Source organism: Pleurodeles waltl, chromosome 8 (assembly GCF_031143425.1).
Source record: "Pleurodeles waltl isolate 20211129_DDA chromosome 8, aPleWal1.hap1.20221129, whole genome shotgun sequence".
Taxonomy (NCBI): domain Eukaryota; kingdom Metazoa; phylum Chordata; class Amphibia; order Caudata; family Salamandridae; genus Pleurodeles; species Pleurodeles waltl.
Window position 1 is genome coordinate 1059512097 of NC_090447.1, and position 17823 is coordinate 1059529919.

Genomic DNA, 17823 nt, shown 5'->3' on the forward strand with positions numbered 1-17823 from the left:
AGGTGGCAATTCACAATTTGGCCTGAACCAACACCTAGAGGATATGATGCTGACAAGTCCACAAACTGACCACAATACATGTGACATGCTGGTGGGCCATAGGCCTGGAAGAATGCCAATCTGAAAGACAGGAGCAATGAACAGGAACCAAGATAACAATGTGAAAATAATCGCAAGGCAGGCATGTCACATTACAAAGACCACAATACAGACACACTAATTGTACCGTATTTAATTGCAGAGGACGATGGATCTTCTGTTGATATGCCTGTCCAGGACTACCCTAATGACATGGATGACGAGCTGACAAACATCAGCCAGCAGACCATCCAAGAGGTCCTTGAAACACTCCAGACCCCATCTTCAGTCACAAGGAGGAGCACAGAACTAGCAGCCATCACAGAGGACCCACACACAACCACAATTGTACAACCTGTCAGCTCCAACACAGCTGAGGACTCTGATGACACTGGCACCAGCTTTGAGAGAACTGTAGTTGGAGTACAGCGGGAGCTGGCCAAGGAGGTGCGGGTGGGGATGCAAACTATGGCAGCCAGCCTAGAGGGGGTGCGTTTGTGCATGATGTCAACTGAAGAACAGGCAGCAGCTATGCAAGGGCGAGCAACTATTTTGCAGGAAGAAGAAAAAAGGCTGAAGGAAATCAGCACAGCCGTAATACATTTGACCCAACACCTACAACAGCAATCCTGTCAACAAGTGCATGAATGCAACATTGAACCCCTCTGGGCCGACCTGGCTGCCTACCACCGTGATGTGACTGCTATTCTTAAGAACCAGCAGATCCTCCGTGCTGCAGTACTGCCCTTTAGACCCCCACAGTTAGCAGCTACCGGGATGTCTGACTCCACGTCTTCACACACTGAGGTGTGTGTTACCCCTTCACAACCGCCACCACCAAGGGCAGAGGAGACAACACACACATCAGAAGATGAAGACAAGGTACAGATCACCTTCACAGAGTACCAGGTAACACTAGTCCCTGCCACATGGCCACCTATTACCAAGGTCCTGTGCTTTGTAACATGCCAGTCTTGCAACAACTGTACTCAAGCACTGTTCTGAAACCCACTGTTTATCTTGTCAGCCTGCCCTGTGATTGTCTCTCACTAACTCATTGGCAAATCCTGTCCCTCTGCACAGTCTGACACGTCACCCCTGGATGTCCAATGACATGTCCTTTTGCACTTGTGTAGGATCACAATGGAAGATGTCACTATAATGGACTCACAATCATGGACAATGTACATATAGCACTACAGCACTTTTAAATAAATAGCACTTACACAACCACTTTGTCTCTGTGTAATGTGACACATCAAACGTGCGGTAGATCAGTGAAGTTTGCTTCCTGTCAATTATTATAGATTGTCAATACAACTGTCCTGAAATAATGTGGGCTGAGAACTATGCGCAGTGGATTGCCTTCATCATCTGCCCTCCCTGAGGGTTATTTCTGAGGAAAATAGAAACTATACACCATAATGCTGTGTTTGGCAGAATAACGCTTTCTCAAGGGATGTCTAAGACAGAAAATAGTGCCTTCAAATTGTTGCTTCAACGCAAAACTAACGTACATTTGCCACAATTTTAAGCTAACACACAGCAAACTGCATGAAGGGAGGTGTATGAGTTTATATTCAAATAAGTAACCATGCTGAACAGTGTAGCAAATGATCTATGTGAGTTATGTACACTATACTACAAGAGAGCATACTACTATTCACCTTATAAGGATTTCCTTGGACACCAGACTGCAGTCAGACTTAACACAGTGTCCCCAATACTAAATCTGGAAAGCACAGTATGTAACATTGAAAATATACATCATGAAATAACAATACTTTAGGATCCATAGTAACCGTGATTGGTGGTTGCAATGAATGGCCGAATCTTAGCTAAGTAGCTTTGGGGTAGCTGCCAATGTAACAGCTCAGTTGGGATATGGTTGCAGCATCGGACACAAATTCTAATACAAAAGAGACACTGCTCATGCCAATGACCTGGTCTACAAACATTTGACACATACTGTAAAGGGTTACCTTAATATTTATTAAACAGTAAAAACAGAAGTGAAAACTAGGGGAAACACCTTACCTGAGCTAATCTACTCTAACTACTCATTACCCACAACTGTCCCTAACTAACCTAAGCTAAACTTACTTATCACATTTAACAAAACGATCTAAACATCAACCCCCCACCCCCCTTATAAGATGGGACACTTGGAGGACAACAGATACTAACCTAAACACATACTATCCTATACTAAACAAATATATATATATTTTTAGTAATTTTTTCTTTTGTATTTTTTTACATATTTTTATTTATTTTTTATTTTTTGAAAAACACAAAAACCCCAACATGGCAAACACACATAATAATACACAGTAGAAATATTCAGAACCCCCCCCCACCCACTACCACTATCTAAACTGACAGCCTATACTAACCTAACACTAAGCCCCCTAAACCCACAAAGTGTAAGAACCAGGAAAGAGGAGGGAGGGGAGGGAATCATGTCCGTGTAGATGCCTACAGGTTGGCCCTCTTCAGGATTTTCTTTATGGAACGCACCCGCCGGTTGACCTGTGCCACCTCCTGCTGCAGTCTGGTTATCTTACGTAGGACACAGTGCAAGTTCCTTTGCATCTCAGCAAAAGCAAAAGGGTCAATGGCTGCAGCAGGGGTGGTCTGGGTGCCAGCCGAGGAAGTATGGGCCTGTGTTGTTGCAATGGCTGTAGGCTGACGTTCAGGTGGTGCTGTGACTGGTCCTGGAGCAGTTGCAGTTGATGGCCCCACAAAGGTCCCAATTGCTGTTGGTGCCACCTGGGTGGTAGTGGTGGTGCTGCTGGTGGTGGCTGTGGTAGACACAGAAGAGCCCCCTTGTGCAAATGCCCTCCAAGCACCGGAGGCTCGTTCATGGTGATATCTTCAGGCCATGTTGCGGTACCCAGACTCTACATCAAGTATGTGGCGGTATTGCATTGCCCAGCGTTGAAACTCCCTAACCTGAATGGGAGTCATATTTGCAGCTGTTAAGACAAATAGAAAATCAAACATTAGGTACTGCATTGTGTGAAATGGCACAAGAAGTAAATCAGGCAGTACATCTAATGTTCTTGCAACAGCCCACATCATCATACAGATCATTGATTATCCCTGGGGAAGTACATGGCAAGCCAGCCTACAAAGGTCCTATCACACATAGCAGATCTAAACCCTACAAGATGGGTAACAACTGACATGATTTTGGCGTCATAGTTCTGCCAGTTGTCAGCTAAACATCATGCTGCATATCCTCCACCACTGCCAGGGCAACAAATGTCTTTGTCCTCTATGGCAATCTAGGGCCACAAGATCTGCGAGTTGTAAATGGACTTGCCAGTATGGAAAGCATGTGCTAATCATGAGTTGGTATACTAGGTTCAGACAAGTGATTTACTGATTTACATGTCTGTGTACCAAATTTTTATAATCAGTCCTAGGAACACTATTCACAACCCTACGCCTGTGTCTGAGGGGGGTGGACAATCAACTAATAATTTCTAACAACAAGGACACCCAGGAAGCTTAGGAAACTGGACATGGGTTTGGCCCAGCACACACACCACAGGTAAGGAGGAACTCCAAATAGGAGACAGCCAACCCTTGGCAATCCCATCAACACTTATCTTTGGAAATGCAGACCTTTGTCCACATCATTTACTACCAGTAAGCCATGACTTACAACAAACAGGGAGATGCAAGAACACCTCTGGCCATGAGTTGCATGCTCACCTAGGCCATTGTACCCAAGTGCCACATACTCGTAGCACTACATGTGGAGCTACATGCTGCTGGGAAGTTTAACATACAGTTCAACATGTTCATTAGTGAATAGGGAAGCAGAAGTCTGTGGGTAAGACTTTGGCATCCCTATTCTGGGAGAATTTGGGTCTGACTGACTGACTAATTCACTAATATTGTCCACTGCTACTTTTTCTGAATCAAGTTTTATCCACATGACTCATCCTTATTCACATTGCCGTGCCTGCAGGACTGACCTAGAATACCAAAATATGACAATACGATAAGGATTGGCCAACTCAAAGATGGTGATAAAATAATATTCCACTCATGGAACAAAACAAATAACTGCCCAGCGCATCACACCTTGCTATGTGTCCAACACACAGGAGTCCATCACACATCACCAGCAAATACAACACATAACAGAAATATCAACACTTACTGGAGATGTCTGGGTCCTCAAACCGAGCCACCTCAGCAATAGTGTAGGGTGCTGGTCCACCTGTAAGGCATGGAAGGGAGAAATGTGCTCAATGTCTGTGCACTGTACAACAATTCCAAAGACAGATACTATGTTTAAGATTAAATCAGAAAGTAAAGCCTCTCAAACATGATGATACTGCATCCTACATACCACGGCAATCATGTACAGACCCAGTTACTCCAGTGAGTGATACACACATATCTGCACACATGCAGTGGCCTTAACTATCATGTGGTGGCAAACATGCTCCTTCATTAGTGAGCAGACAAAATCATGGAGTGTATTCGTCTCATCATGTGTATCCATGAGAGACATCCAAAGCCACTTTCCATGAGGACTACATTACCAGTCAACCAGCCATTGTGACTATGACCAATTTCGGACACACAGGTACAATGTACAGAGGGCCAGGGACAGTTGTTAGCCCTCAATTTGTATCAGTTTCTTCATTTGATGGGGCATAGCTAAGATGAGTTGCACCAACCATAGAGATATGAACCCATGTGCATACCTTTTGCCTGCCATCCCTAATTTAAATGTGTCACTACAAACTCCAAATATCAGTCTAAGATGTTAGCTGAGCGCAGCTAGAACTTGTTACGTATGTGTCCAAATCCATGTCAGACATGTATCCAAAAAGAATGGAGGGGTACAATAATTCCAAATAATTTCAGGATTTCCATGATCGGTTTCCTGACACACTCACCGAACACACATGAAACATATGTTTGCGCCACATTTCTATCATCAATTGACTTGAAGCCTGCACTACTTTTCAGGCTCCTGTTGTGTTTATAAAGTTAGTCTAGCTGTTGCATCAACAAATTATGGTAATGTGTCAGAAATGTCTATACCTCACAGGCAACTGTGGCCTATATCTATACATATTTTGCACCAGATTTGTGTTGCTGTTTGACACAAAGGTGGCGCAAACTTACTAAATACAAATGTATTTAGCACGTTTTCGGCGCTCTTGCTTCCAAACACATCGCAATTGCGGTGCTAACGAAGTAGAAATATGGCCTTGTATGTTTCACTATCATTCCACATGCTCAACAACATTGCCGGCAGATATTGTAAAAATCAGCTACTGTCACTACAGAGCATTTAACATTCACATTAACCTGATTTGTACTCACCAACAGGGCCACCAATCACAATCCCCAGGTCGTCCAGCAGATCTTGCTCCCTGGATACAAGGTCAGCCCAGCGGTACTTCAGCTGGTGGTCATTTCGTGGTGTGTTGTATATCCTCTGCAGATGATGCAACACCTTTGCCCACCGGAGCCTCTGTGCCTCTGTGTGATACCCGTGGATCACACGACCACCTGCCTCAATCATCAGGGGTAGGAAATGGCACACCTGCCGAATGAACCCACCCTCCTCTCCCATCCTTCCAAGACGAGGCCTACCCAACATAATGGTACAAAAAAGAAAGAGGGGATAAAGGGGAACAAAGGAGAATAGGGGGAAAGTAGGACAGGAACATTTAAAAAAAACTACAAACACAGCCCAACTATACCCAAACTACCACTACCCATAACAGACTCCCAACACAACAAAGACAATTGTTAACACAAATTACCACAAAAACACTCCGACAGGATACCACAGACAGTTATTATACACAAAAAGACAATTAAAAGACCACACTGGAGACAAAATCACTAAATGCATAAAGACACAGCCAAACAGTCAGGAAATATCACAGACTGCAAAGTGAAAGTGAAAGTACACCCACTGTACCAATTCTGTAAACAGGATATCCTATTACATCACTTCCTGCTTAAAATGCTGTGCATTTTTATTGTCATGTGTTAAAATATTATGACGCTTACAGTCTGCGCGTCATTTTTTATTGACGCACAGGAGTAGATTTAACCCTGCATCCATATGGTTCGAAATTGTTTCAAACATAACCAATTTCCGGAAGTACAGTGTGGAAAATTCCGCTCAGGGCCAATGGATGTTTCAGGGCATTGTGCGTCACATTTCGGGCATAAGCGTTATTTTTTGATGCATGTGCGTTATTTTTTGACGCATATGCAGCAAAATTTATGACATTAACTGGGTTTGGGTCATTTTACCATTTTAATGGTACATTACAGTTGTGAGAATACTGAGATAGGCGGATTGCACCCACTTTGGGCTTGATGGTGTATGAGCACATGTGACACATCATACTACTGCGGACCATGATCCGCTACTTGATGTACAGGATTTTCACTCTTGACTGACGCAATAGATGGCCAAATGTGTGAGCTACATATAAGTTATTACACAAATTGGGCATGTTTGGCGTCAGGAGAGGATAGCAAGGTGACGCACATAAGTGCAATTACTCAATGCCTATGGATTAATGTGTGTGCTTTGGCTACTTGTTGTTGACCCACTGTGTGACCATCACAAGATGCATTATAGCAAATATGCTTGTATGCATGTGGAGTCAATGTGTCCAACCCTCAGATGCAAGTCAGTGTGGAATTGAGAGAGAACATATATTAGTCATACATGTAGCAACAACTGCTGTGTGCACTTTCTAGTTTTTGGGTAACATAAACACCACAAATGACAAAGGATGCACTGGATAGACAGCAGACAGTTGTTCACGTCAATGGTCCAAAACTTGGCCATCACATGTCCTGGAATGTTGGATACTACTTCCTAGGCACTTGTTGGTGAACCCACCATGAGTCAGGCACTGCTACATACTAAGTGGGTACCGTGTTTGTGACACGGAGACCCAAAGATAAACCACATTTGTAATGTTACGCCACAGTTGAGGTCAAATAACTGAGCCACGACTCTCCTGTGGCAGTGGATGACCAGCTGACCAAGCAGCATGTGGCCACATATTTCCAGTGATCAAATGCACAGAGGTGTCTGGTTCATGTGTGTGGTCCAATGTTTAGCCTGTATATTTTTAGGGGTCTATGTTGTCACAGTTACGTCCAGGTCTAGTCATGTCTGTGGCAGCTATTCCTGTATCTACTAAGTATCCTTCGGAGATCAATAGAAGTAAAGCCAATGAGGATTTGAGAACCCATATGGGGATGGTCCAACCCTGTCACTGCAGACGTGTTATGAGACTGTCAACAGGGCAACCTTGGTGTGCTGAGTAAGTTAATATCTCAGGATTCTTTTACCAGCAAGTGTCATCACAACATTTGTACACAGTTTGGCCTCTAAAATTCCCACTGCATCTGGGAACATCATAGCCTCTGTGCTGATTATTCTCACAGCTATTCACCACGCACGGCCCTGCAATATGTTGTGAGCAATGTGAATCAGTGTGTGGACTGTCAGGTTCCTAACATGTGTGGACATTTCATGCACATTATCTGACGTTGCTGGTTCAGCTGGAGGCACCATACCCAATCCCTGCATACGGCCATGGTACACTGTCACAATGCAGACATGAGACCCAGACAAGGGATGGGCCATGATTTGGGTGTTTGGAGACAAGTTCCCAACAATGGTACGATAAATAAACAGATTATGCTATACAATGTATTTGAGTATGCATTAAAGACCCACCTGACAAAATACCCCAGGAGAAATGTGAGGGTTGGGAAAGCAACTATGATACAAATGTAGCAACAAGGAACCCTTAGGGTAACGCACAGACAGGAGCCAGTCAGGCTAACAGGATGCAGGGTCAATCAGGAGTTGTCCATCCTGGAAGTGTTGATTGATGGTGCAGTGACGGAAGATGAATGAATCATGTACACTCCCAGGATACTTTGCCACGATGTTGGTGATCAGTCCCTGGTGATCCACAATGGCCTGCACATTAATGGAGTGTGTGTGCTTCCTGTTGCGATATAGATGTTCAGTTGCAGCAGGTGGCACAATGCGTACATGTGTGCAGTCAATGGCACCAAGGACGTATGGGAATCCATTAATTAGGTAAAACCCCTGTTTTGTCTCCTGCTGCTTCTGCTGTGTTGGGGAAGCAGATGTGGCGGGTGTGAGTGAGATGATGGCATCCAGTACCTTGGGCAGGAAGGCGGAGAATGATGGCTGTGAGATTCCAGCAACCAGGGCGCCAGTGGTTTGAAAGGAGCCACTTGCCAACATGTGTAGTACAGCTAGCAGCTTGGTTTCTGGTGGGATGGTGCGGGGTGTGTGCAAGCTGGGTGCCAACTGTGGCTCAATGTTGCGCAGCAGCTGCTGAATTGCTTGCCAGTTCATCCTGTACCTCTGGATGATGTCATGTTCCCTGAGGCCATGAAGGGTTGTCCTGGTGCAGAATATCCTCTCCTGCCTTCTGCGTTGCCATTGGGGTCCCTGTTAGTGCTGTGGAAGCTTCTGTTGCTGGTCCTGTGCTCTGTGTCTGCATGCACGCTGGATGAGAAGCACCTCCATGTCTTCCTTTTGGAGCTCTGCTGATGCTTCTGTGTGTTTTGATTAAATACAGGTATGTTTGGCCCATTTTAACGCCTGCCCTGACCTAGGCGTTAATTTTTGATGCAAATCGGGATGTGCGTCTTTTTCCAACTCCGCCTCCCGGCTGAGTGGCGATTTTTGCGCGGTAGCATAAATAAGGCGCACAGGTGTTTGAGTCATTTTTTGGACAGGAACGCCTACCTTGCATGTCACTAACACAAGGTGGTTTCCCACATCCAGAAAATGATGCACACGGTGGGATTTTGGCATTCGCGGGCTCGGGCATCACAGTTTAAATATGGTGCACGGTTTGCGCTGAATGTGCGTCAAATATTTTGAAGCACATTCGGCGCTAACAGAGTATAAATATGCCCCCCTATGGGTTGAGGGAGGGATCACGAAGTCTAGATCAGATGACCAGCTCTTTTGTGCTCGGCTTAAGATCATGCATAGCAAGAGTAGGCCTCTTCTGGGCTGAAAATTGAATGATATAAAGTGACAACACTCCTGAGAAAGTCACAAAAGATCACTGTAAAGGGAAGGTCTGGTTAGGGTTAGAGATTAAGGCATTAATGTATGTTGTAAGAATATGAAATGTACTTAAAAATCACAAAGTTAAATAAAATCATCAATTATGGTTGTCACCCAAACCATAACTCACAAAACAGCCATGAAAAACATAACTCCCACACTAAATCCAATGTTAACGCCCTCACAATATTTATACCAATTAGATAAAAAAATGATGTCATAAATACCAAAAGATACCTTATGGAAAACAATTTGAGGATATTTTACCACAATACCAGTGTTTGCCCAGCATGATTGTCTTTTTTCTTTATTTTTTTATGAGTAGTGCATCATACTCTCACCCCCCCACCCTTCCTCCGGCAGCCATCCCTACCCTGCCCACAAGCATTTCGGCACCTCCAACTGCAGTTCTGTTTCATTGGGCGTTGCAGTGCATGCCGTGAAATGTCCTTTGGCAAACTAAACATAGCACAAAGGGGGTTATTACGACCCTGGCGGTCTGAGCACGCCACGGCTAAAGTGGCGTCCGTACCGCCAACAGGCTGGCGGTACGGAGACCCATATTTCGACCGCAGCTGTAGCGCCGTGGTCGCACCGCCGGGGCCGGCGGTGTCCCGGCGTTTTAGCCCCGGCAGTGATAATCCGCCAGGGCAGCGCTGCAAGCAGCGCTGCCCTGGGGATTATGACTCCCCTACCGCCAGCCTGTTTCTGGCGGTTTGCACTGCCAGGAAGAGGCTGGCGGTAAGGGGAGTCCTCGGGCCCCTGGGGGCCCCTGCACTGCCCATGCCACTGGCATGGGCAGTGCAGGGGCCCCCTAACAGGGCCCCGTGCTGCTTTTCACTGTCTGCATAGCAGACAGTGAAAAGCGCGACGGGTGCTATTGCACCCGTCGCGCGGCCGCAACACCGCCGGCTCCATTAGGAGCCGGCTCCTATGTTGCGGCCGCATCCCGCTGGGCCGACGGGCGTAAACTAGGTTTGCACCTGCCGGCCCAACGGGAATGTTGTAATGGGGACCGCAGGAGTGCGGCCGCATTGGCGGCCGCACAGCGGTTACGTGCTGCCAATGTTGTAATGACCCCCAAAGTCTGCAATAGTGTACTCTTTGCAGTAATATTTTATTGCCATTTTCAATGAAACCATAGAACATATACAAGACACGTATGACATTAACAAGAAAACATTTTCATATGAATAGTTACAGTTAGATACCAAAATGGGAAGAAAGAAAATGAAGCAAGATAAAACAAAACAGAAAAAATTTCTACAGGACATAGTAGGTACGTATGAATAGTAGGACACACACACACATCTTTATAACCTTTAGCATTGTTTTAGTATTGTTTTGGTGAGTCATTAGTGTATAAACAGGCCGCTCAACAGGGAGGAATGTTATCTGTAAGGACAAAAAAAAATCACCTTTCGCTATCCTATTTGTAATATGGCTGCACGTCTCTGTATTTTTCAATCCTCCCTTCAGTTGACAAGCTCTATCAAGTGATAGCCCGAGATGAAGGGCCAGAATTATGAAACTTTTTAGCACTCGCAAACGGTGTAAATCGCAAAATTCGTCCGTTTGCGAATGCAAAAAAGTGGTCTGCGATGCATGAAAGGCATTCGCAGACCAAAAATAAGAAATCGCAAAAATTGCAATTTTTTGCGTTGCGACCTGGTTTTGCGAGTTGCATTTTGCGATTCAGTATTTGCAGTAGGAAATGGCGATTCGCTAAATTCAAGGCGCAAATCGATGCATCAACAAATCGCAAATCGCAAATTGCAATTTTTCGCAGAATGGCATTTTGCACATGCAAAACACCACTAAGTGAAATCAGGTGGTAACCAGGTGCAACCTACATAAAGAGGTCCAGAATTCCTCAGACTCTTTTCCACAATGGCTGCACTCTATGTCATGGTGAGGAGAATGAGGATCTTAGCAGTTTTGAGGAGAGGGAGGAGGAGGCAGGAGCGCATTTTCAGAGTGCGCATTTCAATTTTTAACCAGACAGAGGAGGAAATATTTGAGAGGTATGGGTTGAACTCAGCCATGATACTTGATCTGATAGCTGAGCTACAACCCATACTGCAGCGCAGAACACTAAGGACTCACAGCATACCCACCCATGTGCAGGTATTATGCTCCCTCCACCTACTCGCCTCCGAGAGCTATCAAGGGGTCATAACAGCAGCTGGAGGGGTATCACAGAGTACCCTCTCTAGATTTTTCAATGCATTTATCAATGCCAAGCTGAGCAGGATACACCAGTACATCAGATTCCCCCACACCCCACAGGATATACAGCAGACAAAAATTGTTTTTTACCAGACAGCACAGTTCCCCCACGTCCTAGGTGCCATAGATGGGACACATGTTGCAATCTGTCCACCATCAGCCACAGAGTATGTGTACCGCAACCATAAATACCAACATTCAATTAATATACAGGTAATTTGCAATGCCTCCCACATCATTACTGATCTCGTGGCCAGGTACCCAGGGAGCACACATGATTCGTACATCTTTCGCCATAGTGGCATTCACACAAGACTGCTATCTGAATGACTGAAGACTGAATCTGATGAGGATGATGATCCCATACCACCCCTACAGCCAGCAGACAGGACCAGTGCAGCAGAGGGAAGGCAAAGGCGTGCTGAGCTCACACACAACCAGTTCAGATGTAAGTATGAATAACACAAATGCACTGACAAATGTACCTGTAGTGAAGTACATTTATTACCTTAATGTCAGGTAATGTTAGTCCAACGAATAGCAAAAGAATTGAGTTAAAAAAACTAGAAACAATAGAAGTTCAGAGTAATGCACTACTGCTTCATAATGAACTCATTACCCCTCTGGCCGCTACAGTTAGTTCTTGCGGCCACGCACACCACTCGGGTGCCCAGTTGCCTCACTGGCACCTCGATTGTCCGCTTCAGTGGCAGTGCTGTGCCTCGCACTGCGCCGTCTGGTGTCCATTGCGGGTACAGGTAGGCAGCTGAGGCTGGAAGTGTCCTCTGTGTCCCCCAGTCCAAGCTCACTAGGTGTGACTGACCTCTGTCCCATGATGTTGTCAATCACATTTATGATTTGGACAAGTCTGTTAGCCACATCCCTGCTGCTGTGTGCTGCCTCCACCTGTGCAGCCACTGCACGACGTGCAAACAGTGAGGTTGAAGTAGCTAGCCTGTTGACAGAGCGACAGAAGCCCCCAACCATGTTCATGAATCGTCTCTCCTGTTTGCGGTGGCTCACCCTGTCATGGCGCAGCTTCTGGCATAGTTCCCGCACAGCAGAAGTGAGCTCCCTTGTGTCCTGTGATGCCTGCACTGTCCCTCATGCAGCTGTTCTATATCCACATTCAGGCACTCAAGCTGGCGATGCAGGCCCCCCATGTTGGTGTTATGTTGCTGCATTTTTTTTGTAAACCAGTGATCCTTTTGTTCTGTAGGCACTGCTGCTGCAACATAGCTGCTTCCAGCCCACCAAAGAAGGAGGGACCCTCACCTGCCTCATTCGCCTGTGCACTGGCATTTGTCGCCATCCTGCGGGGTGCTGTGGTCTGCTGAAAACTGGCCTCCTGCATCTGGGTGCGCCTGCCAGTTGGGGATGGTGTATGTGCCCCTTCCTCCTGCTCATCCTTGTGTTTGAGTCTGAGGCTGGATGGGTGTCAGTTTCCCCTACGCTGGCACATGCTGTGGCTGCTAGGCCTGGCCCACCTGCAACAACAATATGCAGCATGTCAGTTATGTTTGTTGCAAGTAAGGGCACACAATGGTAATAAAGTTACAGGTGCTTCTCTTCACTGTGTTGTGGGTGTTGTGTTCCTCTGGGTGTTGCTCTACTTAATTAGATTGTATGTGCTACTTTCAGCTCTGGGTTGTGGACTGCCACTCCTATAATGCATTGTTGTGCTGCTTCTAAGATGTGGAATGGACTACTTCTCACAATGTTGTACATTACTTGCTAATTCCTAAGGGGCTTTTGTGCATACACATATGGGGTTACAATTCAATATTGCACTTACCTTGGTTGGTACTTGGTGTGCCGGAGGTGTCTATCTCTGTGACCCCAGTAACTGCTTCAGGGAGGAGTGTGGACTCCACTAGGTCCTCTAATGGGGTGAATGGTGCCTCTGTGGTTGGACCGCCTCCTGTGCACTTGGCCTCCTGCAGTCTTCTTGCCACTCTCTCCTTCGCACGGGATCGCAGGTCATACATACCACCTCTTTTTAATTTCGTCGACCGAGCGCTGTGCCACTCCAACAATGCAGATCTTGGTTTCTATATCTGCCCAGAGTCTCCTTTTCTCACTCTCCGGCACCTGGAGTGAGCTTTTACCAAAAAGGCAGCCATGGTTCCTGACCACCTCCTCTGTCAGCACCTCCAGCTCTTGCACGCTAAATTTGAGCTTCCTCTTTCTTTCTCCCTTCTCCTTTCCTTGGGATGAGGTGTCCATCCTTGTTCAGGTGTGCTGCCTCCTTCAGAGTGTTGCTCAGTGTGGCTGGGCTGCTCTCTCTGGATGCTGGTTTGGGTGTGGCACCTGAAACTGCCTGGTATGACTCACTTCCTGCTTGTGATGTCATCAGGCTCCTCCAGGTGTGCTTTCTCGCAATTTCTCGCGAAAATGAAAATTGCGATTCGGTAAATCGGCCTCGCAAACCACAAATAGCGATTTTTAAGAAATCACTAATTCGGAATTGCAATTATGATACATGGCCTATTGCGACTCGGAAATAGCGATTTCTTAAAAATCGCTATTTGCGATTCGCAAGGCCATTTCTTCATACATCTGGCCCGAAGTGCTCTATAAACTTGACTTCCATAGCCAATATAATTCATTGTAGATAACAATCTTGAACTAGTAGTGATCATGTTTGTATTTCTGCAGAAACAGTACGTGATAACATGATGTTTGGTTAGGGGCTATGGAATAGTTCCCATGTTAAGTCACTGCAAATATATCTATTTCAGTTAACCACTTCTCATGAGTCAGTACACTGGATTTTTTCAAGTGGTAGTAAACTCACTTATTTACATTGGCTAGTGATGTTTCTAGCAATCAGCATATATAATTGAAGGAAACAATATTCTGTGACATGTTATGGTGCATGGGTATATGATTCAGTGGAGTTTTCCTAACTATGGAAGGTACCATTGATCAAATTTCTGTCCAGTGTTCCAATGTGACTTGATGTCAACATAATCCCATAGAATGTGGATCAGATGATGGCCCGAGTTTAAGGAAAGTGGTGCTGCAAGCAATTTAGCACCACTTTTCTTGTGGCCCTTAGCTCCCACCTAGCACCACCATGTTTGCTCCGTATTTAAGATAAGGCGCACCATGGCACAGAGTAGGGGCAATAGTGTGAAAATATTGGAGCTAATCCTGCAGAGTACATAGGGGCCCATTGATAACAATGGGATGCCCCCTTTTAATGCCTGCTCTGTGCAGGCATTAAAAATAGCTGCTGAAAAATGGTGCAGTGGAATTTCCTAGAAGTATAGATGCAGGACCAAAATAGTAATAGAGTCAAAATAGAAAACAATTTAAAAACCAAACCAAATAGAAAAAATAGAGTAAAATGTAATAAATAAAATGACAAAAAATCTAATGAGGGGAACTAGTTCTGTGAATGTGTAAATTTTCAAGCAGAAATGGCAACAAAAAGCAAATAGTGCAATGATGGTTAATATTGGCAGTAGACAGGGACCTAGAAGCATTTTGAATTTGGCTTCCATTGAGCGTGGGTCAGAAACATCAACCTGACTTAGGGCCTGTTTTAGATTTTGGTGGACGGGTTACTCTGTGACATATGTGACGGTTATTCCATGTGCCACAATACAGTTTCGAAAGCATATAGTTTAATCATAGTACACAGATGAGATATCCGTCACATTTCTGACAGAGTAACCCCATCTGAGAACACTAAATCAGACCCTTAGTCTTTCAAGTGCCAATCCGCAACAGTTGTACAATTCTTAAAACCCCCTGGACCTCAGTAGATGCACTTAGAGACTCACAGGTTGTCAAGAAGAGGTGGAAAGCAGGATCTGGTTGCCACTGATCAGCTGACCAATGGCAGGAAAGGCCTCTAATAACTCATTATATCTCTGTGGCTTGAACAGGAAGTCAGTCTTTTGTCCATTGGAGTCCAATTCTTTTTCCTGGGAACAAGAGTGTTCAGGTCTAGTTCTTCAGGCTTCCTTTCAGGTCACAAACAGCATGTCCATTCCCCTTCTCTTCTTACTCAGGGCCAGGGTGTTCTGAAATGGATGATTACAGGTGTCCCGTTAATGTCAGCCATAAATTGAGCTAGTTGATGGGATTTACTCTTGGACATTCCCTAACCAATGGGTTAAACGTTCCTGGGCCCAACACCTGTCATTTTTGGCTTCATTGGCAAATAGCCTTGCCACATTGAAAATAGTTTTTTAGTGCTATTGGTTGTAAAGACATTTTATCATTACATTTTCAATTGTCATATTGTCAAATACCATGTACCCTGCCTTATGGCCTAGAAGGTCTACAGGGGGGTGACTTTTTGTGTTTAACAGGGAGGTTTTGAGCTGTCAAAATCATTTATTTTCCCTTGTGGAATTGGAGTTTTTCTACTGCTTTATTGAGGCTACAATGGTAGGCCTGAATCCATGTACTGGATCACACAATAGGTGGCACACTCAGCTAGTGACATGTGACTTACAGGCCCTGGATACATTTAGTACCATACACTATGAACATATAAGTAAGTACAATACACCAATTAGGAATATGCAAAGTTAATGTTGTTTAATGATGGGGGAACAGGCATCCAGGTAAGCAAGGATAAATTGCACAGTATTCTAAAGCCAGCAAAAATGTAGGGTCTTGCAAAAGACTAAACATCTGTAGTGATCATGCAGCAAACACTGATTTCCTACACCACCCCTATAGATCTCCCTAATTTTTCTGGGTAAACCCTTACTGGGATGATGGAGCACGCAGTGGATCCCAACCAATAGAACTATAGATACATTGGTTGAGTTTATTTTATCTCCAATGTTGTGTCAGGTCAATACTAATTTTTTGAGATCATGGAATGGATACACAAAGTCATTTTACATTGTGTTGTTCAATATCAGCCCTTTTCCATGCATTCCAGGATATGAGAGAGTCTCCCACATTCAGATCTATGTTTATGTAACCATTCCATGTCCCGAGTAGATACTGAAAGCAAAGTTTTAAGTGGAAATAGTAGTCTAAATACTCTGTACAGCAGACTTCCCATTTATTGAAAATGTATTAACAGTATGCAGTCTCAACATGAAAAATGAAGTGCATTAACTGTCCAGAATAAGCCCCTGGTTCCATGTGAGTTCTAATATACAAGGGAGCACTACTGGAAAAGTATTTTGAAACTTGTTGGCCAGGGTAAAAAAAGAAAAGGTCTGCGCCACAACGACGCATCAGTTATACTTAGTAAACACCAAAAGCCATTAACAACCAGGTACAAGACAGGCAGTGACAATCAGGCAATAACAGTGAAGTCTGCATATTGGCCTGATCACCTCAGACTGGACAAGATGACTCTAGAACAAACACAAGAGTTGTGCTCGACAAGTTGTTGATCCCTGAGGAAGCTGCAAGAGATAGGGAAAGTTGATGCTGGTGGCTTTCAGCACAACTTAAAAGGTCTTCATGATTGTGAAGAGTTCCTGTAGCTGCTGCAAGAGACATGGAATACAGTGCTGCTGCATTCTTGAAACCTCTGCCACTACTTGATACCCCCAAAAAACTAATTATTGGCACCAGATGGGCCACACAAATCAAGTCTTCTGATGATTTTATAGATGCTCTGGAAAAAGTAAGTGATGTGAAAAACTGAAAATCAATAGTTGTCCTGTAACTTTTGTAATCAATAGTGGTGCATCAATGAAAATCATGGCAGTTGAACAATTTCACAGTTTTTGGCCTGTACTGAGACTCAAAGCGTTAAGTATGAAGGTGTACACATAGGTTGCTTCCAAACCATTTTGGAGTCAAGTATCATTCATAGAGACCCTGCTGCCTAGGAAGACATCTGTGCAGGCCAGAAATTCATGTTCTTCGGGTTACTTCATCTGGTGTAGGCCTACTTTGTTTTGCAACTGCTGCTGATTTGGGGCTGATATCCATCAATCACAACCTAAATACGCAACTTGTAATTTTGAGTCAGTTTCCATCACTGTTTCAAGGTCTAGGAAAGCTGAAAATAATAAAGGTGTAGCTTCTCATTAATGAAGACTTTAGGATTAATGCACAGCGACACAGCAGAATAGCAATTCATGTACCAGAAGCAGTTGAGAAGGATCTGTAAGCATTGCTGAACCATGGCAATATTGAGTACCACACTGGTCCCACACCATGGATGTTGCCCTTCCTGGCCATGCTTAAAAAGTCAGTGAAGGTGCAATGCACATCTGCATGGATACATGCCAAGCCAACAAAGCAATCGAGAGAGAGACAGAAAGCTTGGTCCACACATTGTGGATCTGAACATACAGTTGAATGGAGCCAACATGCTCCCATGTCTTGACCTGAACAGGGTCTACCTTCAGCTTGAACTGGAAGAGAACTGCAGGCATATTATC